This window comes from Manacus candei, unplaced genomic scaffold (assembly GCF_025592945.1).
Source record: "Manacus candei isolate 608988 ecotype Guabito, Panama unplaced genomic scaffold, ASM2559294v1 h1tg000011l, whole genome shotgun sequence".
NCBI lineage: Eukaryota > Metazoa > Chordata > Aves > Passeriformes > Pipridae > Manacus > Manacus candei.
The window spans coordinates 23,597,849-23,612,974 of record NW_026138059.1 but is presented as its reverse complement, the minus strand read 5'-3'; the positions used below and the strand labels follow the sequence as shown (position 1 = coordinate 23,612,974).

The window sequence follows — 15,126 nt, the reverse complement described above, 5'->3', positions numbered from 1 at the left end:
GACACGATACACTCAAATGAGATTTACTTTATAAACCAGTTAAGTGAGATAAAACAGTTAAACCACATAAAGTTATATCAGCATTTGAATACAGATTCATGATGTCACATGGAATTGGTACTACATGAATGACTTAAGAATTCTTCATGTTTCAGAAGGATAACCCATAATGTGCAATCATATACCCAATCAGTGGAGAGCTCTCAACCTCGTGGAATTACACTGGGCAGCAATCTGACCCAAGGGGAGAGGCCCCAGCTGTAGACTCCCTGCAGACCCACTGCTTCAAGGAGGACCAGCTCAACTGACCCACTCTGGTGAGGTCAGAGCTGAGTCTTGTCTGTGGTTAAATATGGTCACTTCAACCTTCATTGGCTGGAGGGTCTTACCTGCCTCCCACAACAGCCACCATGCAGTCGTGATGGGGGTCAGCCTGCACAGGGGCTGGTCAGTGTTACATGGCTGCAGCCAACTATTACACATCTGAGGTCAGACCAGGTCACTGGCTGGAAGGCTGCAGCAGGTGCACCTGTCATGGGTGAAAACGTTCAGTCAGGACACATTAGATTAGGCAATATTGACCTGTAAATCAGGATATAAAGGTTTTTCAGAATCAGATGTCACTTAGTTTTTACAGGTGTTCATATTCCTATCTAATCAAGTAAGTGCCACGAAGATAATCTTACCTAATAGAAGGGGTAAGGCCAAAACAATAAACACTATTTGCTGAAGATAAGTGCCTCTTTCAAATTCCTATAATTTGAAACAATTTATTTTCTACTTCCTATGTTCCAAATACAAAGGCCTCAACCCCTACAGAGACCTAGTTGTTACCACATTTCTTCCTTCTCTTTGTTTTCTGTAATGCTATCAGACAAGGTCCTTTTATGTTACCAACTCTAATCTTTCCTTTATGTTTTTTGCCAGTCCACTTGCTAGTAAGTCCTTGAAATAATGTCTGTTTTCATGCCAGATCTCACTCTGACATTCTGGTTCCATATTCCTATCTATCTTCCACTCAGCATCAGTAACCTTGACAACCATTCTCACTCAAAGTGTGAGGCCAGGTCTTGCTTTACCCACTTCCTGACAGCAAGTAATTCCCAGAATTAGGACCCTGGCTCTTCCCAGGACTTCCAAGCAATGGACCTGCAGAATATATCAGGTTCCTATGTAAGAGAGAGCATTTCAATGCACAGTAAATGTGTGTGCCACCTTTGCATTCATGGACACCAGCTTAATTGCTTCCAAAGTTTCCTTCGTCCAGGGCTGAATAAAGTATGACTGGTTGTGCTAGAAAACACAGTCCTGTGTGATCCTCTTTTTTTTTCCTTAGAAGAATGGATTTCTTTGTATGAGAAATATAACTTTAATATTCTCACTCTATAAAAGCACTATTACTGTCAGTGATAACCTTTCCTTAGCTTTTACAGTTATTAATATTCCAGTCCTTAAAAGTAAATGCCATAAATCTTGCCCAAAGAATTTTTAATGTGGCAGGACTTTGTGATCAGTTCTTAAGTTCTGTCACTAGAATAATCAATCCAGCTTTCTTTTATTTCCCCTTTCTCCTTTTTCTTGACTTGTATTATTTTGTTTTACAAGTTTTATCCACAGATGAATGGATAGGTAAGTAGGTGTCAATGTGCCATCACATACATAGAAATACATTTACAAATACATATTCAAACATATGCATTAAATAAGACACAAAATATCTTCTAATCCCAACATTCTTGTGATACAACCAGTATTGTAGCAGTAATGTCATTCTCTCACCTTTCTCTACAACATTAATTCAAAAACACAGTTTAAAGTGTCCACAGCCAAAATCCCACAGCCAAAGTCATTGCATGACTGTAGCAGCAATAGTGGTCCTTTGTCCTTGAAGGATTTCCTCTGTACTTACTACCCTAATAGCTTGTCTTCTAAATATCAGCATAAGCATTTTAAACATTGAATCAAAACAAAACAAATTTTGCAGCACTCTTACAAACTTATTCCATCTTGTATTGACTCTGCTGGTACACCACTCCTTGGATCAAATATCACTTCCTGATTTTTTAGTTTCTAATTATGCTAATAAGTTCTCAGCATATCAGAGAGGTAATGAGCCTTTGAATTCTTACCTTGAACCTAAACAGTGTGAAACATGGAAGATAATATAAAATTGTAGAGAGTTTGAGAATGTATTGTAATCACGGTTTGCGATGTCATATCTGTGTAAAGTGTGTGAATGTGTTTTGATACTTTCAGTGAATAGCATGCTGTCCTAAAAAAACCTGCACTGCAACAAACCCCCACAAAACTAAAGTGAAGGAGTGGGACTTCGAGTAGTTCTAATATATTGAATTTTATCCAGAAGCAAATGGAAAGTCAGAGAATGACAGAATCAGGTATGTTGGAAAATATCATCTAGTTCAACCCTTGACCAAACACCACCATGTCAACTAGACCATGGCACTGAGTGCCATGTCCAGTAGTTTCTTGAACACCTCCAGGGATGGTCACTCCACCACCTCCCTGGGCAGCCCCTTCCAATGTTTAACCACCCTTTTTGTGAAGAAATTCCCCCTGATGTCCAGTCTGAACCTCCTGTGGCACAGCTTGAAGCTGTGTCCTCTCATCCTGTGGCTAGTTGCCTGGGAGAAGAGACCAATCCCCACTTTGCTAAAAACCTCCTTTCAGATAGTTGTAGAGAGTGATAAGGTCTCCCATGAGCCTCCTATTCTCCAAGTTTAACATTTGCAGCTTCCTCAGCCACTCCTCACAGGACTTACCCTGTATACCCTTCATCAGCATCTTTGTCCTCCTGTGGACACACTCCAGCACCTCAGTGTCCTTTTTGAAGTGAAGGGCCCAGAACTGGACATGGTACTTGAGATGCAGCCTCACCAGTGTTGAGTACAGAGGGACAACCACTTCCCTAGTTCTGCTGGCCACACAACTCTTGATACAAGCCTGCTGGCTCTTTTTCAGACACTGTCAAACAGCACCCCCAGGTTCTTTGCAGCTGGGCTTCTTTCCAACCACTCTTCCCCCAGCCTGTAGCTCTGCAGAGGGTTGTTGTGGTTGAAGTGCAGGACTCGGCACTTGGCCATGTTGAAGCTGATACAGCTGGTCTCATCTCTCTAGCTGACCAGATCCCTCTGGAGAGCCTTCCTACCCTCCAGCAAATTGACACTCACACAGCTTGGTGTCATCCACTAATTTACTGAGGGTACATTTGATCTTCTCATCCAGGATAAGAATAAATAAAAATAAATAAAGATAATTCAGATCTGCTTGTGTTGGTTAAAAACTGATATGCCAACATGTTGACAAAGCTGGAGTTTGTGAGTGATGGATATTCAAGGGGTTATATAATATGCTAACTTTTAGATGATCCAATACTGCAGTCTTTTCTATAAGACATATGTTGCTTGTCATTGATGGCAAGATGGCAGAAAGTGTTTCCTCCTGCTCCTGTCTAGTTATCAAGTAGAATTGAAACTTAGTTCTTACAAATTCCCAATATTTTGACAGAGCCAAGAACACAAAATATTTTTTCTTTTAACAACTTATAGCAATACAAAAGGAATTTCTAGAATGACTTTCACAGCGACTGTGGTGTTTCGACTCAGTTTCTCTGTGTTCCCTCTAGCATTCACATACTTTACAGTGTGAGAGTGCAAGAGCAGTTAAGTTAAAAGGCAAACATTTTTCTTCAATGAGAAATAATTTCCAGCTTCCAGTGAAGTCACTGGATGAATGACTTTGAACAAGCATCTCTGTCTGTCTCTTGGCTCACATCCCTGACTTTATAGCACTCACTGCACACCATGTTATTCATTTCTGGGAGCAAGCAGCATCCAGCCCATCAAGGAGAGAAAAGAACAAAGGAAGCTAAAGTGTATTTCCAAGAGGGAGTTACTTTCCAGTAGAGATTATAGTGTTCCAGAGCTTTTGGCAAGCCATTTGGGAGATGTCAAAACAGAAAAAAACAATGTTGAAAGGTTAGATTCAGTTCTTGGATAGGTCTTGATGAGCTACTGGAATGAGAGTATAATTTAACAACTCTTATTCTAAAACCGTCTATCCCCTGTATTGCTGTAGGAGAGAGTATCTTTTATAAGCAGAAATGCAAAGAGGGTGATCTAGTTCAGATTTAAGATTCTTGATCCTGATTAGTATGACTGTTTAAAAAAATCACTTGAATGAAAACTTTATATAAAAACCTGACTGAAATGTTTGCTTTCAGGAAAATAAGTTATTAATGTTACATTTGCTTGCTTATAAATTAGTTTAATGAGATGTGGTTCAAAACAAGCAGGATTCATCAGACCTTAAACAAAAATACTTCCTCACCCATAAACAGTCATAATTATTGACAGTGCTTTTAGAATCCCATTCAAAGATGAATTTTCAAGAATTTCTTTCCAGGAAACTCTGCCTAGAGAAATTTGAAAAATTATGTTTGAAAAGACTGCTAAGTGCTGTCACCTTTTCCTCATATTTTATTTCTTCAATATTTAAATACTGTGATTTGCTCTTTTAGAGAATGAATTTTTTCTTTTCCGTGTAAGATTCATTCATGCTTAACCCTTTGAATTAAGCAACAGCACAACTGGATAGCACTTTTTACAACCCTGTTGTAACCTTCCATTTTCCATAAATCCTACTTGTCTACAAAGGGGTCAAAGACATAAATTACATATCTCAGACAATGACAGGGACAGTGGGAATTTCTTCTTTGCAGGAACTAGCTGAACTAAAACTTGGGTTTTAGTGATCAGGTGATTCGAATTAGGTGATTCAAATACTGACATCCAGTTTTCTGTCTTTGAAAAGTATTATGTCCTTATGGGCCCGTGTTCCCTCTGTTTTTACACCTTTGATAAATTAAATTAAGATATGAGGATGCAGCACATACCTTCAAACTTATTTGGAAGGCAGTGTTTTAAATTATTTCAATGGAAAATAAAGAAAAAAAGACAGGAAATTAGAGTAATTAGATATAATGGTTCATCTCTCTTATTATTTGTTTGTAACTCATATTAGGGCAAAGCTAGTTGTGCTTCGATATTTACAAGGTCTCAAGTTCATGCTCCATTACACTAGTCTTAGACATTATAATCCAATCAACTGTGCTGGAATTGCATAGCTTTCACTGGAATACAATAAAGCCACTGTATCACATAGAAAATACTGTATGTATACTGTGCTTAAATGTCTATACAAAAAGTATGGGAATTAAAGATGAGTAAGAGGATCTCCAAGTATAATACTGACCCTGCTTCCCAAGTAAACAAAGTCAATAGCTGTTTAAAATCAAAACCACATGTTCTGAGTCAGGCAACCTAACTGGCAATGACATTAAAGTAAAAATTACTGTAATTTCAAAATTATTCAAAATTCAGAATCTTTAAATAAGAATCATTGCACACACTTTTTCTGAATTAATGTTGCTTATGAGAGCTGAAGAATGAATCATCACACAAAGAAGCTTAGGTGTCAGTCCCCAGTGTGTACAGACAGTGCTGTCATGCCATGGAAACTGTGTTTTTATATGTAGAAACAGTACATCTGTATGACTTACTCTGAAGTAGAGCTGTGTTTTCAGTCAGTGGCATCTGCCAGATTGTGGGTGATGCTAGATCATGGCAATATGGTTGAGGTTGTGAGTTTGTGTATAATTACATTACAGAGGAAAAGAATGTGTTTTCACTGCCAGAAAAGAAGGAGAGAATGAAAGAGTGAAAAGAGCTACTCAGTGAAGAGAAATTCTGCAACACAAAGCTAGAACTGCTTCCATATTCAGAATCTGCATGGTGAGAAATAGTGAGGACAACGTACATGGTAGCTTTTCACCTGAACTTCATTCTTACATTTTTTTGTGATTGAACCAGTCATCTCAAAAGTTGCACATCTTTTAGCTTACCATAGGAATATCTTTAAGCCTTGTTATTATCGGGCCAAATATTAAATTTCAGCTTCACAAATTTTCAATGTGTGTAAATTCTCCTATGTTGGAACTAGTGATCTTTGACATAGATGATATAGATATTACCAATTTATGGTGTTGGTTCATTGCAAAGAGGGAACTGAAAATTTAGCATAAAAGGAAAAGTTAGTAGTTTATTCTCTCTTTTTTTTCCTAGGTAAGTTTTTTCTGCATGGTCCCTTTTCTCTTTTCCCTTTCCCTCCTCCTTCCTATATTCTCTCAGTAATCCATACACTCCAGTTCTCTTCTCACAAGGAAGCATGAGCCCTCCTTAGAATACTGAATACTTCATACGAAGTTTCTGCTTTGAAAAAATGCTAGTTACTGTACTGCACAGGGCAACCTTCCCCATCGTACTATTCCTTAAATGGCTGCAGGAGGTTTCTTTCAGAAGCAGAGAAGACTTTTCCCTTTCTCTGCTAAAATGGGGGCCAAAACAATCTCTTCACTTCTGTAAAATGACATACGGATAGAGAAAAGCTCCGATGTCAGTCATAGCACCCAGGACTTGCCTGATAGGAGAGAGAAGCAAAAACAAAACAGCTATTTGCTTGCCCCGTGTTGGTTCCCAGTACAGAAATACTACAAAGTTTTGGTAAGTTTATATAATTTTCCAGACATAGGCATCATAGAGGGTATGATTGTTTAACCCTGGTTAAAGGTCCCTGTGAAGCTTAAGTTTCATATAACTTCACTAATTTTAATGCTTTTGATTTGCAGTATTTGCCTGAGACATTTCTCACTGAGGGAATGAAAATAGTACTGGTAACTTTAGCTCTCTGACTCATCCACCAGTGATGAGGGGGAGAATGTAGCCTTCTAACTCATTCACTTTCTGTGGTCTAATGTTCAGCCACGACATCTTGGCTTGTGCCTACTTTATCTGGGACTTCCAGATGGTCTCTTATCCAAGTACAGGACAAGCCCAGGAATGCTTAGTCTCCAAGATCATTTGCATGAGATGCAATGCAGTTGGAATTGCCTTTACTCTAGCTCCATCTTCAGTGGAGTTTAGACCATCTGAGTGTGTCTATCCTTTGACGTACAGTAAGTCAAGTTGAAATACTAGAATAGTTTGCTAATTGTGCATTGCATTTACTGGAGAAGACTGGAGGAGGTAAAATAAATTCTATGTTTTGAAACAATATTTAGAAACAAGCTGAAAATTTTTCAAAGACTTTCTGAGAAAATCTTGTGCTTTTTCTCTCTTTTTCAAGAGAGGCTTGATGTTGCTCTTCAACACTAAAAAGCTCCTAGCTTAATTCATCAAAAAGTACTCCAGTTATATAGGTGATGAGAGGTGATTTTTCGTTTAGAAGCACATCAGACATTGCATCAACCTCCCACACAGATATAAAGATATGAAAACTGGAGGTATAAAGTCAGAAAAATAAAGCAATATAATGGCTCATGAATCCTATGTCTGGTTGCAGCACAGTTAGGGCAAGGTCACAGACTTCAGTATGTCCAGAAATGTGAAAACAAAATTTCCTAAGAACAAAACTTAAGGATTAATCAACCCAGAAGTATTCAAGCATATTTCTTCCTGACCTTGTTCTTAGTCTCACAACATAATATCACATCAGGGAAAGAGTACGACAGAGAAAAAAAAGCTCACATACTCCAGCACAAAACCTCTTTGCCACAGGCAACATTTAGTCTTGCCTAGAAAAAGGCAATACTGTTCACCTCATTAATAAATGTTACAGTCTGTCCAGTGCTAAGCCTGGACTGCAGTATGTTAAAGAAAGCATCAGCTGTTCACATATAAGAAGTGGTGGGATAAGAAACATTGGTTTTATTAGTTCTGAGAAAAGGCAAAATCAACATTTATTATTCCTTTTCCTCTGCCTTCCTCCATTCTCATCAGAAGGAAAGTTGAGAAAAGGTTGTAAAAGTTGTGTGCAAAATAAGCAACTGTGGTGATCTGGGACTGGCAAGAAACTGAAGCAAGGCAGAAAATGAATTCTTGCAGGTTAAAAGGGATCAATTGATGAATGCTTTAGGCTGTTGGCAGCAGGAGAGTATAGAAATGGGTTTGTTTAGTCCTGTCATTTGAAACAAATAAAAAATCTACCATGAAAACCTCCCAGAATATATTTCTTATTTAAAAGTGAAAAAAAGAAAAAGTTACAGTCTCGAAGGTGAGCACTTGTGTGTCAACAGATCCTGTCAGCAAGGAAAAACAAATTTGCCTCAAAATAATAATTATGTGCTTCTGAAGGATGAGGAAACTAGACTTCTGTAGAGGAAGAGAAGTGCAATATCTAAATACAATGTAGCCACAATAGATTCAAAACTATATATAGCATCACATGTAGTGTATGTAATTTCTGAGAGATACCAGAAGGATTTTATATATAAAGAACAATATATTTTTTTTTATAAAAGCAAAACATTCTTCTTTTTTTTCATATTAAGTGGAAAAATAACTTACTGGAATGAACAGCCCTAGACCCTGGAAAAACTTCATGTGCCCATGCGGTCAGAAGAAATATGTGCTCTAGAAAAGAGGATATTTTTAAATTATTCCCTTATACTGGATTTGGTTACATTAAAAACTTTACATTCTCACTGATGAAAACGGATTCTGACCAAGTCTTGTATTTAATCCTCAAGCTTAGAAAATGTCGCTCAGAATAGCCACCCGTGTTCTACTGAATAGCTGTAAATTAAAAGATGATTCAGATCTTACTTATGGAATCGCAAATTAAATCTCTCCATTGGTTGTAACACAGCTTAGAAGAACACAGAATCACAGAAAATGCTGAATTGGAAGGGATCCACAAGAATCATCAAGTCCAACCCTTAGCCCTCCAAAGGACCATCCACAAGAGTCACACCATGTGCCTGAGAGTATCATGTTTCTTGAACTCTGGTAAACTTGGTGATGTGATCACTCCCCAGGGAAGTAGTCACAGCACGAAGCTTACCAGACAAAAACATCTATGCCAAAATCTGTGGTACTGCACATTGATTCTGACACCACACAGAGGAGTATTGTCACTGTGAGACTGGTCGCAAGCAACATGTCTCAGGAGTCAATACTGTTTAATATTTTCATTATGACCTACATAACAATGAAGTCAAATGCTCCCCCTGTCACAGAATCCAGACAGATTTTACCCCTTTACAGTTTGATAACACTGTGCACTGGTGTCTACTAGAGCCTGTGGGTCTAAGTGCCAGGCCAATTGGATCCACATAGTCCAATATAAACTGTGTCGTACTCTTATTCCACCTGGCTGAAGGTAGATCCCCTCTAGTCCAGGACACAGCATTTGTAACTCCCTTCCTGTAAATACAAATGAGAAGTATCTTTATTAAGTTCAGAACTATGATCAGCCTTTCTACTCTTTTTGGAACTGCCCATTGGAAACTGAAGCAGCAATTTTCCTGGAAATTTTGCACAAGAGGGATTCTCCTTTTGTGACTGTTTTTCCTTGCAATTCAGATACCCATACTTCTAAGGCTGAGGTAGATTTTCCATCCCATTTCCTAGTGTCCTCCCTGTGGAACCACAGGTAAACTGTAGTTACCCTGGGGAGTATATCCACTATATCCTCCCTCTTGAACAGAGGAACTCTTACTCCTCATACTTAAGGTACTCATTTGTATAGGTGAGGAGTAGGACATGTCCTCTTTGAATTGCCAGAACTCTCAGAACAATTTTTGCTTAAGTTTAACTTTAAGCAAGACACATAACACATTAAGGAGACATAGTAGTAGGAACGTAATGATTGAACATCCCAATGATATTCAGCATTCTCAAGAGCTATTATAACTAGCCTGGAGGCTACTTGTCCAAGGAGAAATGGTATAAGATGTATTTATTAATAGTTTCTGATAGATGGTTCTTGAAGTATAGAGACAACAGCAATACTGCGTACAAATACCAGTTTAGTTTCACAACTAGTCATTTTATCAAATCATAAACTAGTATTATACAAAAGATACAGCAAAATTTTAATCTTAATCCAACCCCTGAGATGATAAACAGCACAACAGGAGAGGTGCTGCATAACACAACCCTGAGAACAATTGCATCAACTCTGAGAGTAAATAAATCAACATTGTAACCAGTGACTATTAAATTAATAAAATAAATACTTGTAACAAATTTGTTTTAGCAAATTGTTCTGTAACCAGAACAAATGTTCTGGTCAGATCTGTCATTATCTCAACCCTTTAAATCCCACACTGGGCCCCAAAAAAGAGTGTTGGGATTTAACCCGGCAGGCAGCTAAACACCTCGCTGCTCCCCAGTAGGATGGAGGAGAGAACTGGAAAAAAACTTAAAACTCATGGGTTGAGATAAAGACAGTTTAATAGGACAGAAAAGGAAGGTAAAATAATAATAATGATAAAAGAATATACAAAACAAATGATGCACAATGCACTTGCTCATCACCCACTGACCAATGCCCTGCCAGGCAGCAGGCCATTGCCCCCTAGCTAACTCTCCCCAGTTTTTTTGTTCAGCATGACATCTTATTGCACGGAATATCCTTTTGGCCAGTTTGGGTCAGTTGTCCTGCTTGTGTCCCCTCCGAGCTTCATGTGGTCCATCAGCCTCCTTGCTGGCAGGGCAATATGAGCAGATGAAAACTCCTCGATTTACTGTAAGTACTTCTCAGCAGCAACTAAAACATTGATGTGTTAACATTATTCTCATCCTAATTCCAAAACACAGAAAACTAGCTTTACCACAGCCAAAACCAGGACAAAGATTAGAATGTACAAAGTGTAGCAAAAGTCTGCTGCAATTTCTTCCAGGTTTTAAATTCAGCAGCAAGCAGTTGCAAACTGAAGACTTTGAGAATACAGAAATCTTTGTCAGACCAGGATGTTTTTAAAGGTTTAAAAGTCTGAAGAACAAATGCAACTATTCCACTTACACACACACAGAGAAAGAGCTTTTCTGCTACAGACATTTTCTTCTTGTTCCTATTTTCTCTTTAACCCCAAGGGATTTAGGCAGTTCTAAGTCTCCTTAAATCTTTCCTTGAATTGAAAAGAATGGTTTCTTTCTATTTCCTGGTCATTCACCTGGCTGCAGAAACAGCAACCAATCATCTGAGACTTTTTAAAACAAAGGTTTTTTTTATCTAAGCAATAAGAAGGCCCAAACACATAGAAATCAGTAGAGCAAGGAATATCTTACCACTGGAAAGCTTTTGGGTAAAAGATGCTTTTCAATCTCTGTGATAGATACCAAATAAGCAGTTGGAATAAGGCCACAATATACCCCGACTCCGCTTCATGCCATTTCCTCTAATGCCATCACTGGTCACTAGAGCGTAGAGATCAGTACCTGCCCCTCCACTTCCCCTTGTGAAGAAGTTGTAGACTGCAATGAGATCTCCCCTCAGTCTCCTCTTCTCCAGGCTGAACAAACCAAGTGACTTCAGCTGCTCCTCATAAAGTTTCCCCTCTAGAACCTTCATCATCCTCATGGCTCCTTTGGACAGTCTCTAATAGCTTAACATCTTTTTTTACATTGTGAGGTCCAAAACTGCACACAATATTCAAGGTGAGGCCACCCCAGTGCAGAGCAGAGCTGGAAAATCACTTCCTTTGACTAGCTGGTGATGCTTTGCCTGATACCCCCCAGGACAGGGTTGGCCCTCCAGGCTACCAGGGCACTGCTGACTCATATTCAACTTGCCATCAACTAAAATTCCCAGGTCCCTTTCTGCAATGTTGCTCCCCAACCTCTTGCTCTCCAATCTATACACACAACCAGTGCTGCCCTGTTCCAAATGCAGAATCCAGCACTTGCCATTGTTAAACTTCTTGCAGTTGAACAAGTCATTGAGGTTGAAAAAGACCTCCAAGACCATCAAGTCCAACCTTTGACTGAACACCCCCATGTCAATTAATCCATAGCATTGAGTGTCATGTCCAGGTATTTCTTGAACATTTCAGGTATGGTGACTCCACTGTTTCCCTTGGTAGCCCATTCCAGTGTTTAACCAAATTCTTCCTGGTGTCCAGTCTGAACCTCCCCTGGCACAGACTGAAGCCATTTCTTCTTGTCCTGTCACTTGTTGCATGGGAGAAGAGGTCAAACTCCACCTCCCTTCCTATAGTTGTAGAGAGCAGTAAGGTCTTCCCTGGGCCTCTTCTTCTCCAGGCTAAAAAACCCCAGCTCCCTCAGCTCACAGGACTTACTCTCTAGACCCTCCACCAGATTCTCAATGTCTTTCTTGAAGTGAGACCAGTATTATGACCACCAAAGAATTCTTGAAACAAGAATTTTGGCCATACCACACAGAAAAAAATGTGTTTCATTCAAATCTAGAGAAATCATTAACATTATAAAGGATAAATTCTGAACCAAAGGTCAGAGTGAGTACAAAGCCCTCTGTATTTGTGGTAAATAGCAAACCAGCTTTGAAAATCCAACAGACTGTACTTAGTAGGACAAATAATATAGCCTTTTATTTGAGCACATGCACTCAACCAGCAAATTTATAACTCTCACCCATAAAAAACCAGCTTTTTTTCCTAAGGTAAATAGATAAAGCTCTCTCAGTATTCCTTTGTTTCCTCTATGGTGTATATGGTGCAAATATTGGGCTAGTGGGCTGGGATACACCTGTTGAAAATGGGAACCATTCCATTGACGTCAAAGGCACTAACCTCCAGCAGCACCAAGTGAGAAACTGGCCTAGAGTGTGTTTTGACATTTGCTAAATGTTAACTTTTTAAGTTTCTCTCCCTTTTTTCAAGAAAAAGTCCGTCTGTCTCAGTTGCTGCTCAGCTCATATACAACTGTGAAATAGTCTGAAACCCATAGCTGTACTGGAAAAAAAAAATAAAGGAAAAATTAAAAAGAAATAGTCTCTTTTCCCACCTACTTAGAAGAAGGATCAAACAATAAACAGGGGAAAAAAAGGAGATATTTCAATTAGCCTTTCCCTGCCTTTAATTAACTTGTTCTCTTTAATTTTACACACTTTATAATTAACATTCTGCTTGTTGTTCAGGCTGACAATAGCAACTACTCAACGATTTATTATATACTATTTAAAAGGCCTTCTCAGATTAAAAAAGCTTCTCAGAAAGAAAAAAGCACCGAGATAACAAGAATCTAATTCCTACTTTGAAGTGTCTTTTTCAAGGCTAGGACTTGGACCCTAATTTTCCAAGCTATCCAAAACTCATAACTTCTGATGAAACAGACACTGGCTTTGTGGGACTTAGTGCGTGTGCACCCTGTATGGATCTGTCCCAGTGGGAAGGGACTCTGCACATCAAGACTGAAGCAAAAGCCATACAGTGTAAATGCTGCACATATATAGGCCACAGGCTTGCCAAGCTGGTGGTGAAGAGGGCTTTGAATTGAACTTGCCAGGGCAGGGGAACCTCAGCCCATCCCACTCCTACCAGTTTGATGCCAGCATCAGCAGCAGATGCTTGGAGTCTGGAGGGGGAGCACAGGTCAGCAAGAGAGCATCTGAAGAGCAAAACAAAGGAATTCCAGCCACTCCAGCCAGTAAGTCAACCTCATGGGGGGCCCAACTTAAATGCTTTTGGGCAAACAGACAGAGGATGGGAAATAAACAAGAGAAGCCAAAGACATGCACATGCCTATAGGACTATGATCTTATTGGTGTCATGGAGACATAGTGGGATGGCTTCTAAGACTGGAATGTTGGGATAGAAGGACACTGGCTCTTTAGGAAGGACAGGCAGGGGAGATGAGGAGAGGGTGTCGCTCTCTATGGCAATGACCAGCTGGAGTGCATAAAGTTTCACCTAGGGATGGATGAGAAGATGACTGAGAGCTTATGGGTGAGGATTAAAGGGAGGGCAGGGAAAGATGACATTATTTTAGGGGTCTGATACAGGCCACCTGACCAAGAAGACCAAGAAGATGAGGGTATAAGCAATCCAGGAGGTTCCTGGAATGCATTGATGGTAACTCTCCAAGTGGTAGAGGAGCCAATGAGCAGAGATGCTATCCTGGATCTTGTTCTTGCCGACAAGGGGAGGCTGGAGGCAAATATGAGGCTTAAGGGCAGCCTTGGCTGCAGAAACCATGAAATGTTGGAGCTGAAGATCCTTAGGGTAGTGAGTAGGACACACAGCAAACTCACTACCCTGGACTTCAGGAGAGTAGACTTTGGCCTCTTCAAGGACTTGCTTGGTCAAGTACCTTGGGATAATGTCCTGAAAGAAGTGGAGCCCAAAAAAGCTGGTTAATATTCAAGGATCACCTACTCCAAGATGTTCAACTCTCTACTCTCAGCTCCAGGCTCTCCAGTATGTTGTCTTGGACACAGATGCTGTGTCATTAGACATCTGCAGGATGCAAGAGTTCATTATAGAGCTCTTTCTATAGACTTTTTACAGTCAAGGGAGAGAAACAGGCATTCCTTGTCTGGTGTGCCTTCTTGGGACATCTACCTTTGAGGAGGATCATCTTAAATGCATGTATTTTCTGCATTGATCTGCACGTCTGGAGTAATTTTTTCGGACATAATGTTAACATTAAGGACATGCAAACTGAGATACACAAATAAAAATAAACTCAATTAAAATGTAAATAATAATAAAAATAATACTGAAAGATGATACTGTGGATCTGTACTGTCACAAAGATGTAAGGATGGCTCTGCCAGCCTAGAGGACCCTGTGGCTGGAAGCAGTGCTATGATAGCCAGTGCTAACAAAGACCAGGAAGCCTGGTGTGCAGAGGGGAGTCTGTTCTATGACATCTTCCTTATCCCCTCTCTCTCTCTCTATGGAGTATCCCAGCCTTGGATACTCCATAGAATAGGGGCTTTCTCAGGCAGATTTTGACCAAAGAGTCACATCAATCACCAATATTTTCTCAACTTCTTTTTTTTTTGCACTTATTTTATATATTTTTGTCCTCCAGCACAATATTTAACCTACAAACTCTAACTTCTACAAACTCACCATGCATGTCATTCTTTGAAAGATCAAGAGTTTGTTCTTCTTGACAGTAAGTTAGAATTCTTGGGACAGTAAAAGTTGGAGTTCTTTGGAAGCGTTTGTCTGTTGTAACAGTTTGATTTCAACTCACTTCCTCAGTGCCTCAGGGACCACACGTGCCCCCTTCAGTTACAAATAATACACTCAAACATGCACAGGGTTGAGGACTGTTTCAG

At 39.6% G+C, this 15,126-nt stretch overlaps 1 long non-coding RNA gene across 1 annotated transcript; it reads right to left on the bottom strand.

The window, feature by feature from the left end:
• Positions 1 to 480: 480 nt before the first annotated feature.
• LOC127466794 (uncharacterized) lies at positions 481 to 13,647 on the bottom strand. The gene is made up of 3 exons (XR_007902856.1): positions 13,376 to 13,647; positions 8,421 to 8,486; positions 481 to 529 (listed from the first exon to the last, which is right to left on the bottom strand). It is a non-coding gene; the product is annotated as an uncharacterized LOC127466794 (long non-coding RNA).
• Positions 13,648 to 15,126: the final 1,479 nt, after the last annotated feature.